The sequence below is a fragment of the Hyla sarda genome, chromosome 5 (assembly GCF_029499605.1).
Source record: "Hyla sarda isolate aHylSar1 chromosome 5, aHylSar1.hap1, whole genome shotgun sequence".
NCBI classification, from domain to species: domain Eukaryota; kingdom Metazoa; phylum Chordata; class Amphibia; order Anura; family Hylidae; genus Hyla; species Hyla sarda.
Genome location: NC_079193.1, coordinates 103,411,273 through 103,427,717, shown reverse-complemented (window position 1 = coordinate 103,427,717; position 16,445 = coordinate 103,411,273). Strand labels below are relative to the sequence as shown.

Below are 16,445 nucleotides of genomic sequence, written 5' to 3'. Positions count from 1 at the left end.
TCGGATAGGGGATAAGTTATAGATCGCGGGGGGTTCGAGCGCTGGGGACCCCCGCAATCTTCGGTACAGGGCCTCGGCAATGTACAGGAAAGGGGGCGTTCCGTCCCCGCATGACGCGGCAGCCGACACGCCCCCTCCATGTACCCCATAGAGATACATGGAGAAAGCGTGTCACGGCCCAGTCCAGGAGATCCCGGGGGGCCCCAGCGCTCGGACCCCCCGTGATCTATAACTTATCCCCTATCCTTTGGATAGGGGATAAGTTATTTTGCACTGGAGTACTTCTTTAAAAGGTGTAAATAAATATTAAAGTTGTAAAATAAATAAAAAAAACTTAAAATATATATAAAAGCTTCCACCCTAATAAAAATATAAATTAGCTCAATTTTTCTCATAAAAGATGGGGGAAAATAAATAAATAAATAAAAACACCACACCACACCACAACATATTTAGTATTGCTGCATACAGAAATGTCTGAACTATTAAAATATAATGGGGGAGATTTATCAAAACCTGCCCAGAGGAAAAGTTGCTGAGTTGCCCATAGCAACCAGTCCGATTGCTTTTTTCATTTTTCACAGGCCTTTTCAAAAATGAAAGAAACAATCTGATTGGTTGCTATGGGAAAGTCAGTAACTTTTCCTCTGGACAGGTTTAGATAAAATCTCCCCCATAGTTTATGATCCCACACAGTGAATGCCGTAAAAGTAAAAAATTCCAGATGCCAGAATTGCAGATTTTTGGTTGCATCTAGAGACGAGCGAATTTTTGAAACATTCGATTTGGCCGATTCGCCAAATCCCCCCCCCCCCCCACAATTTTTTGTTCCACATTTATTTACAGCGAATTGCTATTAAAAATGGCTATTTCTGGCCTACAAAGAGCCTCAATAGAGGTGTAGAACACTTTACCTTGTCCTAGCATGCGTAGGAAGTGTGCTCTGTTAGTGAAATAATACTGTTATTCTGTATGACATGCAGATTACAGGCATTGCTATTATAATCACTGCTGCAGAGCGTCTGGATGTGGCAGCAGGGAGACCATATGGCGTCAAAATTGAAGAGAATAAAGAGATTCAACCCGTACCTCTCATCGACCCTGCCCCCCCACCACTGTCTTACTCTTTGTGGAACAGCAAATGTTTCATTTAATCAGTTATGGTTCATTGTTATCGCTCCAACCTGTTTTATTGGATTCTTGTGGTAATTCCACAGCTAATATATGATGTTGACGACCATAGGGCCTCAGTCTTGAAAAGACTACATCGATTTTTTGAAATTTTAATTTAAGATTTTGAAATTTTAAGTTAATATTACACTCTCAAGTTTAATGTCTTTGGCCTCGGTGTTTACTTTGAATAAATAGTGTGGTTACAAAAGACCAAATCTAACAAGGAGTCGCATGTCACATGGTGGCACAATGACAGAGCCTGGAGGTGACAACAGTATGAGGAGACTAGAGATGAGCGAATTGAAGCTGACGGACCCGAATTTGTTACGAATTCCATGAAATATTCAATTTGCAACGAATGCAAATATCGCCGCAATTCTATCGGGCAAATCGCTTCATTAAACTCCATTTACTATGTCCCAAGCTCCAGGGCATCTAAAATGGCGGATCCACATGTCAGTACATGGAGCAAAGAATGCTGGGAAGGCGGGAAAGGAAGTAGGCGGGATGACCCTGAATCACATTCAGGATGCAGCCTATCAGCAGCCAGTCACCCATGTGATGTCCTGTATATTCGGCAGCCATTTTGCGGCTCGTCATATCATTCATTACACTGCATAGAGATAGGAAGGACATCGCTGTGTGTTACACAGAAAAGCTCATTCCAGCAGCGTTTTACATCCTAGTCACATCAGCGTTCTGGTGGACAGAGAGCAGTGTTTTTATTTTGTTTGAAAAGGATTTTCACTGCAGCCATTAACCTCCATGTCACTTTCTTCAGCATTGTATTACAGAAAGGGACAGATAGCTGTCTGTTGCCTCATACATTTCAACAAGCTGCCTCAACTTCATAAACTTTAGCAGAGGAGCCAGGAATCATTTTTCAGCGCAATTCTGTGTCTGTTCCACAACAAATCATCTGCTGGTTATACTAGTCTGTAGGCGGTATAATACCCAACAGTCCATTCCTAATATACTTTGACAGAGTGCAATTTTGTGTTTAGTACACTGCTTTTTTGTGCTGCAGCACTGTTGTGTACTGCTGGTGTTGTGCAAAAATAAGTTTTTTTTAAGCGTACTGTACCGCATTTTTCTGCCCTCATAAGTGCATACCACATACGTACATCTAAGTAGTGTACTATTTTGTACCTGTTAATCTGTCAAGGACCTAGATACTGTGAAAGTCCAGGCAAAAGTAATCACCGGCTGGTGTTTTACTAAAATACATTTTTTAAGCGTACTCTACCGCATTTTTCTGCTCTCATGAGTGCGTACCACATACCTACATCTAAGTGGTGTACTATTTTGTGCATGTTAATCTGTCAAGGGCCTACATACTGTGAAAGTCCAGGCAAAAGTAATCACCGGCTGGTGTTTTACTCAAATAATTTTTGGAGCGTACAGTAGCGCATTTTTTCTGCCCTCATAAGTGCATACCACATACCTACAATAAAGTAGTGTACTATTTTAAACCTGCTAATCTGTCAAGGACCTAGATACTGTGAAAGACCAGGCAAAAGTATTCACTAGCTTGTGTTTTTACTCAGATACTTTAAGTGTACTGTAGCGCATTCTTCTCCCCTCATAAGTGCATACCACATACGTACATCTAAGTAGAGTACTATTTTGTATCTGTTAATCTGTCAAGGGCCTAGATACTGTAAAAGTCCAGGCAAAAGTAATCACCGGCTGGCAATTTACTACAATACTTTTTTTTAGCGTACTGTACTGCATTTTTCTGCCCTAATAAGTTCATACCTGATACCACATACCTACATCTAAGTAGTGTACTATTTTGTACCTGTTAATTTGTCAAGGGCCTATATACTGTGAAAGGACAGCTAATAGTACACACCTGCTTCTCTTCTAGACAAATACTGTTTTAAGTGTAGTGAACCGTATTGTACTCCCCTGATATACGCAATAAGTATGTCAGGCAGAGTATTGCCAGGACATGCACAGTGGAGTGGGAGAGACCTAAATTCATTAGTCGCAGGCAGAGGTCGCAGCAGTGTAGGGGCGTGTGGCAGCCGGAGTCGCAGCAAGAGGTCTGAGTTCCCGGTGTCAGCTAGCGGTGATGTCTCGACCAGCAACTCAGCAGCCATGATTGATCGGTTCACTCGGTCATCCACTTCATGCCAATTGACATCCGACATGCCCAGTCGGTGGGTTCCTCAGACTCAACCCTAAATTGGCATGGCCCTCATGCTGCTGCTGCCACCTCAAGGCTCTGTCATTGTGCCACTATATGGTCTCCTCATGTTGATGCTGCCACCTCCAGGCTGTCTAATTTTGCTGCCATGGATACTGCAAAACATAATTAAGGTGCTGGTCCCAAGTTTTAGAAATTCCTCTGCATTAGGGTCATTTTCAGGACTCCTCATGCTGCTGCTGCCACCTCCAGGCTGTCTCATTCAGCCACTATATGGTATCCTCATGCTTCAGCCACCTCCAGGCTGTGCCATTCAGACACTATATGGTCTCCTCATGCTTCAGCCAACTCTAGGTTGTGCCATTCAGCCACTATAGGGTCTCCTCATGATTCAGCCACCTGCAGGCTGTGTCATTCAGCCAATATATGGTTTACTGATGCTGCTGGGCTTAAAAATTTTTATGCTAGCACTAGATACCATAAATCTTTAATTTAAATTTCAAAATTCATTTTTTAATCTAAGGGTTTGTGAAGCCCTAGTGTCTACTCATGCTGCTGCCAGCTCCAGGCTGTTACATTCAGCAACTATATGGTTTAATGATGCTGCTGGGCCTGGGGCCTTATCTTAAAGGGTTTATGGTAGTACTAGCTACCATAAATCTTCAATTTAAATAAAAAAAAAACCTCCACGCTGTGTCATTCAGCGACTATATGGTCTCATTTTGCAGTTCTGTGGCAGTGATTCTAAAAATGATGCCTGTAATCTGCATGTCATACTGAATAACAGTATTATTTCACTACCCCAGCACACTCCATATGCGTGTTAGAACAAAGCAAAGTGTTCTACACCCCTATTGTAGTCCAGAAATAGTAGTTTTCAATATAGATTTACCACAAATAAATTCAGATCCAACCAAATTTTTTCAATAAATTTGGCGAATCGGCCAAATCGAATTTTTCAAAAGTTTCCTAGTCTCTAGGGGAGACCATGTAGTCGCTGAATGAAAGCTTGGAGTTGGAGGCAGAATGAGGAGAACATATAGTGACTGACACAGCGTGGAGATGGCAGCAGCATGAGGAGACCATATAGTTGCTGAATGACACAGCCTGGAGTTGGCGATAGCATGAGGAGACCACATACTGGCTGAATGACACAGCCGGGAGTGAGAGGCAGCATACGGAGAACATAAAGGGGGACATTTATCAAAGCATTTAGTAGTTTTTTTTAGCTTAAAATTGTCGTAAAAAAGTCGCACGTGTGCCTATGCTCTTTTTTCTGATACTTTTTACTTGTTCAGTGTCCTAAGCAAAAAATACCTTACCAAAGCAAAAAATTATGTTTGACTTGCAATGGTCAGAGATTTATCAAATGCGAAAGTCGCAAAAAAAGTCGCATCACATGAAAAAAGCTACTAAATTTACTCCAGCTCAGACATGGAGCAGAAAAAGCCACTACCAAAGCAGAAAAAGAAAAATTGCTTACGTGAAAGAAATTTATCAACAGGCTGAAAGCAGTTGATAAATAAGTCACACATAGGCAAAAAAAATTGTAAGAAAAAAATAACTAAAAAAGGAATACATAAGCCAACATTGATAAATGTCCCCCATAGTGTTTGAATGACAAAGACTGGAGTTGGCAGCAGCATGAGGAGACCACATAGTGGCTGAATGACACAGCCTGGAGTTGTCGGCAGCATGAGGAGATCACATAGTGGGTGAATGAAACAGCCTGCAGGTGGCGGCAGCATGAGGAGACCACATAGTGGTTGAATGACACAGCCGGGAGTGAGAGGCAGCATGAGGAGAACATATAGTGGCTGAATGACACAGCGTGGAGATGGCGGCAGCATGTGGAGAACATATAGTGGCTGAATGATACAGCCGAGAGTTGGCAGCAGCATGAGGAGAACATATAGTGGCTGAATGACAGCGTGGAGTTGGCGGCAGCATCAGGAAACCATATAGTGGCTGAATGACACCGCCTGGAGTTGGTGAGAGCATGAGGAGACCATTTAGTAGATGAATGACACATCGTGGAGGTGGCGGCAGCATGAGGATACCATTTAGTGGCTTAATGGCACAGCATGGAGGTGGCGACAGCATGAGGAGAACATATAGTGGATGAATGACACAGCGTGGAGGTGGCAGCAGCATGAGGAGACCACATAGTGGCTGAATGACACAGCCAGGAGTTGGTGACAGCATGAGACCACAAAATGGCTGAATGACACAGTCTGGAGTGGGCAGCAGCATGAGGAGACCACATAGTGGCTGAATGACACAGCCTGGAGTTGTCGGCAGCATGAGGAGATCACATAGTGGGTGAATGACACAGCCTGCAGGTGGCGGCAGCATGAGGAGACCACATAGTGGCTGAATGACACAGCCGGGAGTGAGAGGCAGCATGAGGAGAACATATAGTGTATGAATGACAAAGACTGGAGTTGGCAGCAGCATGAGGAGACCACATAGTGGCTTAATGATACAGCCTGGAGTTGTTGGCAGCATGAGGAGACCACATGGTGGGTGAATGACACAGCCTGGAGGTGTCGGCAGCATGAGGAGACCATATAGTGGCTGAATGACACAGCGTGGAGGTGGCGGCAGCATGAGGAGAACATATAGTGGTTGAATGACACAGCGTGGAGATGGCGGCAGCATGTGGAGAACATATAGTGGCTGAATGACACAGCCGGGAGTTGGCGGCAGCATGTGGAGAACATATAGTGGCTGAATGACACCGCCTGGAGTTGGCGACAGCATGAGGAGACCGTATAGTAGCTGAATGACACAACGTGGAGGTGGCGGCAGCATGAAGAGAACATATAGTGGATGAATGACACAGCCTGGAGGTGGCAGCAGCATGAGGAGACCACATAGTGGCTGAATGACACAGCCAGGAGTTGGCGGCAGCATGAGGAGACCACAAAGTGGCTGAATGACACAGTCTGGAGTGGGTAGCAGCATGAGGAGACCATATAGTGGCTGAATGACACAGCGTAGAGGTGGCGGCCGCATGAGGAGAACATATGGTGGCTGAATGACACAGCATGGAGTTGGCGGCAGAATCAGGATACCACATAGTGGCTGAATGACACAGCCTGGAGTTGGCGACAGCATGAGGAGACCATATAGTGGCTGAATGACACAGCATGGAGGTGGCGGCAGCATGAGGATAACATATAGTGACTGAATGACACAGCCTGGAGTTGGTGGCAGCATGAGGAGACCACATAGTGGCTCAATGACACAGCGTGGAGATGACGGCAGCATGAGGTGAACATATAGTGGCTTATTGACAGAGCATGGAGGTAGCAACAGCATGAGGAGAACATATGGTGGCAGAATGAGACAGCCTGGAGGTGGCAGCAGCAGCATCAGGAGTCCTGAAAGTGACCCTGTGACAGAGTGGTGCGGTGGGTGACAATACCAGTACCCGGTGACGAAAGTGGGTGAAAAAAGGAGGACTTGGCATCAGATGTGTGGCATCAGGTGGTTGGCAGGATCAGAATAGTAGTTGAGGCAGGTAGGCAGAAGAAAATGTCTCTTTTGTAAACGTGTTAGTGTGCACAAGTAAGTAATGAGGATCTGCCTTACGTAAAACTTAACTTTTAATAATATGCTTAGGATAAAATGTATGGTCCCAAAAGTGTTTTGTTTTTTTTATCAAACCAAAGGAAAGGTGTGCAAAAATCACCATGTGCAACCTACACCACCAAGTATTGATGTGATGCAAACACTTCTAAAATGTGGAAGGGAACAACATATGGTCCATTGTAACTGGTGGGGGTAAACACTTCCCCTGTAAGGCCCTACTCTCGCCCTATTAATTCCCTTCTTGGCAAGTGTTACTGCGAGAGAATGGATGATGGCGCAGATGGGCATCGTCCAACTGCCTACGTAGGACGTCTCTGTAGTAGGTCAGTTTGTCCTCCCTCTCAGTGGGCGTAAAAAAGCTGACAGGCTCAAGGACTGGCCCACCTTCTGTTCTACAATATTGTGCAGGGCTGGTACTGCCTTCTTCGCAAAGAAATGACGGCTTGGCACTCTCCACCTCCGCTTGTCACAAGCCATCAGTTCTCTGAAAGGTGCAGAGTCCACCACTTGAAAAGGGAGGGACTGCAGCACCAGCAACTTGGACAGGAACACATTCAGCTTCTGCGCCGTTAAATGGGTGGGCACATACTGTTGTCTCCTGGACATGGCTTCGCCGATGGATTGCTGGCGGAATGACTACAAGTAGGAGGAGCACGAGCATCTGGAGCGACAGAAGATGGGTATGACACACAGCTTCCTTCGGCTGAGGTGGTGGAGCCTTGGCTGGCTGAAACAGAGAGTGGCGTGCCACAGGGTGATGCAGCAGACTTGACCACCACTTAGGAGCCACGGTTCTCCAAGGCTGCTTTATGGTGACGCTGCATATGTTGACGCAGGGCCGTGGTGCTAATATTGGGACCCTGGCCATGCTTCAACTTCTGCCAACACATCTTGCATGTGGCCAGTTTAACCTCTTCCGGATGCTTGATGAAAAACTGCTACACCGCCGAGTAGCTGATTTTCCCACCAACAATCTGCACTGTTTGAATGCTACTGCCGCCGACTCTAGGAACACCTGTTTCACAACTTCATGGGAAGGTAGGCTGCCACAAAGCAGGTGTTCTACTCTGTTCACGTTTACCTCCAGACTTTCCACTTCTGCCACCATGCTGACTGCCAACCATGCTACCACCTTGCTGGCTCAGCTGCTGCCTCATGGGCAAACTGCAACCCTCTTCTGATGATGATGAAGCCCCTTCTGCACCCGGCTCCCAAGTGCAATCGGCTTCATCATCATCGTGTTGTGTCTGCACGTCGCTGATGTCTTCCTCAGGTTCCTCAACAGTGTCTGCTCCAGGAGCCTGAATGCTCGCGACACCATCTCCCATGCTATTATCCTCATCACTACTTGCTCGCCTAGCTTAGGAAGCGGCGGATGTCTCCTCCAATTCTTGGATGGGCAGTAGCTACTGACTGTCCTCTAGATCGTCCTCACTAAATAGTGGAGCTGAACCCACAGCATAAGATACTTCTGTGGGGGAGGGAACAGCATATGACAGAGGCAATGACTGGGACTGCTCACGGGCCATTCCAATTGAGGAACCCACCGACTGTTGACTGAGGGTGTCAGATGTCACTTGTGATGAAGTGAATGACCGTGGTAACCAATCGATGACGGCAGATGGGTTGCTGGTCGAGACACTACCGTTAGCTGATATTGGGAGCTCAGGCCTATCTCTGCGACTCCTGCTGCCACTCGCCCCTAGTCTGCTGTGACCTCTACCTGATGAATTTAGGCCTCTGCCACTCTGTGCACTTCCTGGTACTTCTCTGCCTAACATACTTAGTGTGTATATGAGGGGAGGACAATACGCTCCACTACACTGAAAAAAGTATTTGTGTCCAAAACCAGCCGGTACTTTTGGCTGGCCTTTCACAGTATCTAGGTCCTTGAGACTTTAACAGGTACAAAATAGTACACCACTTAGATGTACGTATGTGGTATGCACTTATGAGAGAAGAAAAGTGCACTACAGTAAGCTTTAAAAAGTATTTGTGTTGAACACATGCCGGCGAGTACTTTTGCCTGGCCTTTCACAGTATCTAGGCCCTTGAGACTTTAACAGGTACAAAATAGTACACCACTTAGATGTATGTATGGGGTATGCACTTATTAGGGGGAAAACAATGCGCTACAGTACACTTAAAAAAGTATTTATGCATAACACCAGCAGTACACGCCAGTGCTGCAGCACACACTCGCTGTGTACTACACCCACAATTGCACTTTCTCTCTCAAACTCACTCCCTTCCCTTTCAGTGCTTAAAGGCAGGATTTGTGCTTGAGCTGAATCGCTGCTGTTCTGTTCAACACACTGCTCTCTGTCCCTCTCTGTAATAAAACGCTGTAGACAGTGACTGGGAGGGGAATCCCTGCAGTAGGAATGTTTTTCTGTGCAAAATACACTGCTCTCTGTCCCTCTCTTTGTGCAACAGAACGCTGACTTGACTAGGAGGTGAACCGCTGCTCGAAAAAAGCTTTTCTGTGCAACACACAGTGCTGTCTTTCTCTCTGCAGTGAAAGGCTGAAGCGACTGGCTGCAATATGGCTTCCGATTATATAGGGCTGTAGCATCACAGGGGTGACTGGCATGCTGCATGTGATCCAGGGTCATCCCGCCTACCCTTTTTTTCACCTTCCCAAGATTCCTTGCCCCATGTCTTCACATATGGATCCACCAGTTTAAGCGAATCGCAGCGATATTCGCATTCGTTGCCAAATTGAATTTTTCCTGAAATTTGTAATGAATTCGAATTAGTCAGATTCGATTCGCTCAACCCTAGTCGCATCATATAGTGATCAAAAAGTTCCTTCACAACAAAAAATGGTATAGTTAAAACCTCATAGTGCAAAAAATATTTTCCATTTTTCAATTTTCCTTGAAATTTTTTTTTAGTTTTTTTTTGCTGTACATTTAATGAATGAAAGGTATCAGTACAGTTGGCCTTGCAAAGAACAAGCCCTCATGTGGATCATGTGGATTAAAAATTTAAGAATTATGGGGGAGACCTGTACTGAGAAAAAGTTGACAAGTTGCCCATAGCAATCAGATTGCTTCTTTTATTTGCAGAGGCCTTTAAAAAAAGAGACTCTTCTTGAGCATGCTACATTTTGAAAAAAAATTACTCAAAAAAATGCACCTCAAGTGTAGAAAAACCCTCCCCCCCCACAAAAAAAACATAAAAAAATGAAAACCATTGTTTTACTTTCAGATAACATCTCAATGCATCATTTTCAAGCCAAAAATTTCAAAATAATAATAATATTAATAATAATAAAAAATAATTTTTACCCCGGACCACGTTTTTTTCCGTTTTTGCACTTTCGTTTTTTCCTCCTCACCTTTTAAAAATCATAAACCTTCCAATTTTGCACCTAAAAATCCATATGATGGCTTATTTTTGTGCGCCACCAATTCTACTTTGCAGGGACATCAGTAATTTTACCCAAAAATCTATGGCAAAATGGGAAAAAAAATCATTGTGCGAGATGAAATTGAAGAAAAAACTCCATTTTGTAACTTCCGTTTCTACACAGTACATTTTTCGGCAAAAATGACACCTTATCTTTATTCTGTAGGTCCATATGATTAAACTGATACCCTACTTATATAGGTTTGATTTTGTCGTACTTCTGGAAAAAATCATAACTACGGTACATGCAGGAAAATGTATATGTTTAAAATTGTCATCTTCTGACCCCTATAACTTTTTTATTTTACTGCATATGGGGAGGTATGAGGGCTCATTTTTTGCGCACTGATCTGATGTTTTTGTATTGATCAGACTTTTTGATCACTTTTTATTAATTTTTTCATGCTATAAAAAGTGACCAAAAATACGTTATTTGTGACCAAAAATGCGTTATATAATACGCCATTGACCATGCGGTTTAATTAATTATATATTTTTATAGTTCGGACATTTACACAGGCAGCCATACCACATATGTTTATATTTATTTTTATTTACATGTTTTCTTAATGGGAAAAGAGGGGTGATTTGGACTTTTATTAGGGAAAGGGTTAAATCACATTTATTAACTTTTTATTTACACTTTTTTTGCAGTGTTATAGCTCCCATATGGGCCTATAACACTGCACACACTGATCTTTTACAATGATCACTGCAAAGCCATAGCTTTGCATTGATCAGTGTTATCGGTGGTCGATTGCTCAAGCCTGCATCTCAGGCTTGGAGCAATAAATCGCCGATTGGACGCGCCGGAGGAAGGTAAGAGGACCTCTGCTCGCGTCCTAGCTGATCGGGACACCGCATTTTCACTGCGGTAGTCCCGATCAGCCCCACTGAGCAGCCAGGAAGCTTTTACATTCGTTCTAGACCCAGCATTCAACTTTGAACGCCGCGCCTAAAGGGTTAATAGCGTGCGGCACCGCAATCACTGCCGCGCGCTATTAGCCCCGGGTCCCGGCTTCAGTTACATGCCGGGACTGACCCGATATGACACGGGGTCACATAAATATACCTCCTTGGTCATTAAGGGGTTAAAGGTTAGCTACATGTATATATTTAAGCCATAAGCATTTATTGGCCACCCAATGATAAATCTTAGATTGGTGTTGGTCTAATTGCCGGGACCCTAAAGGGGTACTCCGGTGGAAAACTTTTTATTTTTTTAATCAACTGGTGCCAGAAAGTTAAACAGATTTGTAAATTACTTCTATTAAAAAATCTTAATCCTTCTAGTACTCATTAGCTGCTGAATACTGTGATGTCAGCAGAGAGCTCTGTGTTCCAAAATGAAAAGAATTTCAGCAGCTAATAATTACTAGAAGGATTAAGCTTTTTTTTTAATAGAAGTAATTTACAAATCTGTTTGACTTTCTGGCACCAGTTTTAATTTAAAAAAAAGTTTTCCACCGGCGTACCCCTTTAACGGATTATTGGAAACTAATTTCTGTTTTTCCCAGCTGCACGGATTTTTTTTTAGCAATCCATGGGGATCCCTGTGGTCAAGCCCTTCCGATCTAATATTTGTCATCTGATTAGTAGTGGTGCGTGCGAATATTCGCAATTCAAATATCGTAACTTCACGGATTCGCGAATATAGCGCTATGTATTCGCAATTACAAATATTCAAATTTTTTTTCACAGTACACATCACAGTGATCATCCCTCCTGCTTCCAGCTTGTGGTCTAAAGAAGGCTCCAATACTATTTACTGAGAAAGACTGACACGCGAATATTCACATATGCGAATATTCACTAATATTGTTGATGCCTCCCTTCTGTTAGCTTGTGGGCCAATAAGAATGATGCAGATACAATTGTCAGAGGTTAGCACCATCCCTAGCAACCAATAGGAAAGTGTCCCACCCCTTCACTATATAGGATTCCTCCCAGTAGCAGCTCCTTGCAGTTTCTTGTGGTGGTATTTGTGATCACACGATATTGTACATGCAAATTTTATGTCGAGTGCGCATGCAAATTTTATGATGAATTTTCGCATAGGAAAAAAAAGGCCGCAAATATTGCGAATATGCGATTTTTGCGAATATAGGACAAATATTCGCCCATATGTTCGCGAAATATAGTGAATTTGAATATAACGTATGCCCCTCATCACTACGGATTAGTGGATAAGTGATAAATGCTTGTGCCTGACACACTCATTCAATGACAGAAATATACAATTAGACTTTTTAACCCCTTAAGGACCAAGGGCGTACAGGTACGCCTTTGCTCCCTGGTACTTAAGGACCAAGGGCGTATCCCGCGCCGGGCGGGGACCGGGGTGACTGCTGATATCGATTAGCATTCACCGCGCAAATGCCCAGGGGGTCATCAGACCCCCCCATACCGGCGATCGGCGCAAATCGCAAGTTAATTCACACTTGCGATTTGCGCGATTCCGGGTCATTACGGGTCTATGGTGACCCGGTAATCCGGAATATAAGGGGGATCGCGGTTGTCCAAGACACCCACGATCCTCCTGAAGGGATAGGAGTGAGGTGGCAGGGGTGCCACCCCTTCTATCCCTGCTATTAGTGGTCTAGACGTGACCACCAATAGCAGATCGGGGGCAGGGGGGTTAACTTTTGTTTTCCACGTCCTGCCCACCCACAGTAGGCGGGGCAGAATGGGGAACCGAAGGGGACCGGGCGGCGAAGTTCCACTTACCCCTCCGGAGGCTGCGGGCGACGATCGGTGTCGGAGAACGGCGATGTCGTGCAGCAGGCTCCCTGGATCCGACAGAAGCCGGTAATTTTCCTAGCAACATCTGGAGGGCTACAGTCCGAGACCATACTCTATACTGTCTCTATACTGTAGCACTCCAGATGTTCCAAAACTACAACTCCCAGCATGCCCTGACAGCTGTTTGGGCATGCTGGGATTTGTAGTTTTGCAACAGCTGGAGGTCTACAGTTTGAAACCATTATATGGTAGTCTCTGAACTATAGCCCTCCAGATCTTGCAAAACTGCAACTCCTAGCATGCCCACACAACTGTTTGCTGTCTGGGCATGCTGGGATTTGTAATTTTGCAAAATCTGGAGGGCCACAGTTTGCAGTGGTCTCTATACTGTAGCTCTCCAAATGTTGCAAAACTGCAAGTTGTAGTTGCGATCCCTCCAGCTATTGCATAACTACATCTCCCAGCATGCCCTTCGGCGATCAGTACATGCTGGGAGTTGTAGTTTTGCAACAGCTGGAGGCACACTGGTTGGAAAATATTGAGTTAGATAACAGAACCTAACTGAAGGTTTTCCAACCAGTGTGTCTCCAGCTGTTGCAAAAGTACAACTCCCAGCATGCACGGTCTGTCAGTACATGCTGGGAGTTGTAGTTTTGAAACTGCTGTAGGTTTGACCCCCCATGTGAATGTACAGGGTACATTCACACGGGCAGGTTTACAGTAAGTTTTCTGCTTCAAGTATGAGCTGGGGCAAATTGTTCGCCACAGCGCAAACTCCTAGCAGGAACTCACTGTAAACCTCCGCCAGTGCGAATGTACCCTAAAAACACTACACTACACTACACTAACGCAAAATAAAGGGTAAAACACTACATATACACCCCCTTACACTGTCTCCCCCCCCCCCCAATAAAAATTTAAAACGTCTTGTACGGCAGTGTTTCCAAAACTGAGCCTCTAGCTGTTGCAAAACAACAACTCCCAGCATTTCTGGACAACCACTGACTGTTCCGGCATGTTGGGAGTTTAGCAACAGCTGGAGGCACCCTGTTGGGGAATCACTGGCGTAGAATACCCCTATGTCCACCCCTATGCAATCCCTAAGTTAGTCCTCAAATGTGCATGGCGCTCTCTCACTTTAGAGCCCTGTCGTATTTCAAGGAAACAGTTTAGGGCCACATATGGGGTATTTCCGTACTCGGGAGAAATTACACTATAAATTTTTCGGGGCTTTTTCTCCTTTTACCCCTTATGAAAAGGAAAAGTTGGGGTCTACACCAGCCTGTTAGTGTAAAAAAAAATGTTTTACACTAACATGCTGGTGTTGCCCCATACTTTTTATAAGGAAAAAAAGACCCCCAAAATTTGTAGCGCAATGTCTCCTGAGTACGGAAATACCCCAAATGTGGGCTTAAAATGATCTGCGGACGCATAACAAGGCTCAAGAGTGAGAGCGCACTATGTACATTTGAGGCCTAAATTGGTGATTTACACAGGGGTGGCTGATTTTACAGCGGTTCTGACATAAACGCAAAAAAATAAATACCGACATGTGACCCCAATTTGGAAACTACACCCTTCACGGAATGCAACAAGGGGTATAGTGAGCCTTAACACCCCACAGGTGTTTGACAAATTTTCGTTAAAGTTGGATGGGAAAATGAAAAAAAAATATTTTTTTGCACTAAAATGCTGGTGTTACCCTAAATTTTTCATTTTCACAAGGGAAAATAGGAAAAAAGCCCCCCAAAATTTGTAGTCCCATTTCTTCTGAGTAAGAACATACCCCATATGTGGATGTAAAGTGCTCTGCTGGCGCACTACAATGCTCAGAAGAGAAGGATCGCTATTGGGATTTTGAAGAGAAAATGTGTCCGGAATTGAAGGCCACGTGTGTTTACAAAGCCCCCATAGTGCCAGAACAATGGATACCCCAACATGTGACCCCATTTTGGAAACTACACCCCTCATGTAATGTAATAAGGGGTACAGTGAGCATTTACGCCCCACAGGTGTCTGACAGATTTTTGGAACAGTGGTCTGTGAAAATGAAAAATTTAATTTTTCGTTTGCTCAGCCCACTCTTCCAAAGATCTGTCTAATGCCAGTGGGGTGTAAATGCTCACTGCACCCCTTATTAGATTCTGTGAGGGGTGTAGTTTCCAAAATGGGGTCACATGTGGGGAGGTCCACAGTTCTAGCACCACGGGGGGCTTTGTAAACGCACATGGCCACTGACTTCCATTCCAAACAAATTCACTCTTCAAAAGCTCAATGGCGCTCCTTCTCTTCTGAGCATTGTAGTTCGACCGCAGAGCACTTGACGTCCACACATGGGGTATTTCCATACTCAGAAGAAATGGGGTTAGAAATTTTGGGGGTAATTTTCTCCTATTACCTCTTGTAAAAATGTAAAATTTGGGGAAAAACCAGCCTTTTAGTGAAATTTTTTTTTCATTTACACATCCAACTTTAACAAAAAGTTGTGAAATACCTGTGAGGTGTTAAGGCTCACTGTACCCCTTGTTACGTTCCTTGAGGGGTGTAGTTTCCAAAATAGAATGCCATGTGGGTATTTTTGCTGTTCTGGCACCATAGGGGCTTCCTAAATTTGACATGCCCCCCCCCCAAAACCATTTCAGCAAAATTTGCTTTCCAAAAGTTAAATGTGTCTCCTTCTCTTCTGAGCATTGTAGTTCGCCCGCAGAGCATTTTACGTCCTAACATGGGGTATTTCCATACTCAGAAGAGATGGGGTTACAAATTTTGGGGGGCATTTTCTCCCATTACCCTTTATAAAAATGGTAAATTTGGGAAAAAATATTCACTTTAGTGAAAAAATTTTTTTTTTCATTTACACATCCAACTTTAACGAAAAGTCATCAAACACCTGTGGGTTATTAAGGCTCACTGGACCCCTTGTTACGTTCCTTGAGGGGTTTAGTTTCCAAAATGGTATGCCATGTGGGGGGTTTTCTGCTGTTCTGGCACCATAGGGGCTTCCTAAATGTGACATGCCCCCCAAAAACCATTTCAGAAAAACTCACTCTCCAAAAACCCACTGTGGCTCCTTCCCTTCTGAGCCCTCTACTGCACCTGCCGAACACTTGACATACACATATGAGGTATTTCCTTACTCGAGAGAAGTTGGGTTACAAATTTTGAGAGGATTTTTCTCCTTTTAACCCTTATAAAATAAAAATAAAACTGGGTCTACAAGAACATGCGAGTGTAAAAAATGAAGATTCTGAATTTTCTCCTTCACTTTGCTGCTATTCCTGTGAAACACCTAAAGGGTTAACACACTTACTGAATGTCATTTTGAATACTTTGAGGGGTGCAGTTTTATAATGGGGTCATTTGTGGG

At 44.1% G+C, this 16,445-nt stretch overlaps 1 protein-coding gene across 9 annotated transcripts in view; it reads left to right on the top strand.

The window, feature by feature from the left end:
- The window catches only part of NEK10 (NIMA related kinase 10), a 332,382-nt gene that overhangs the window by 283,373 nt on the left and 32,564 nt on the right, over positions 1-16,445 (top strand). The gene's annotated exons all lie outside the window — the stretch shown is intronic.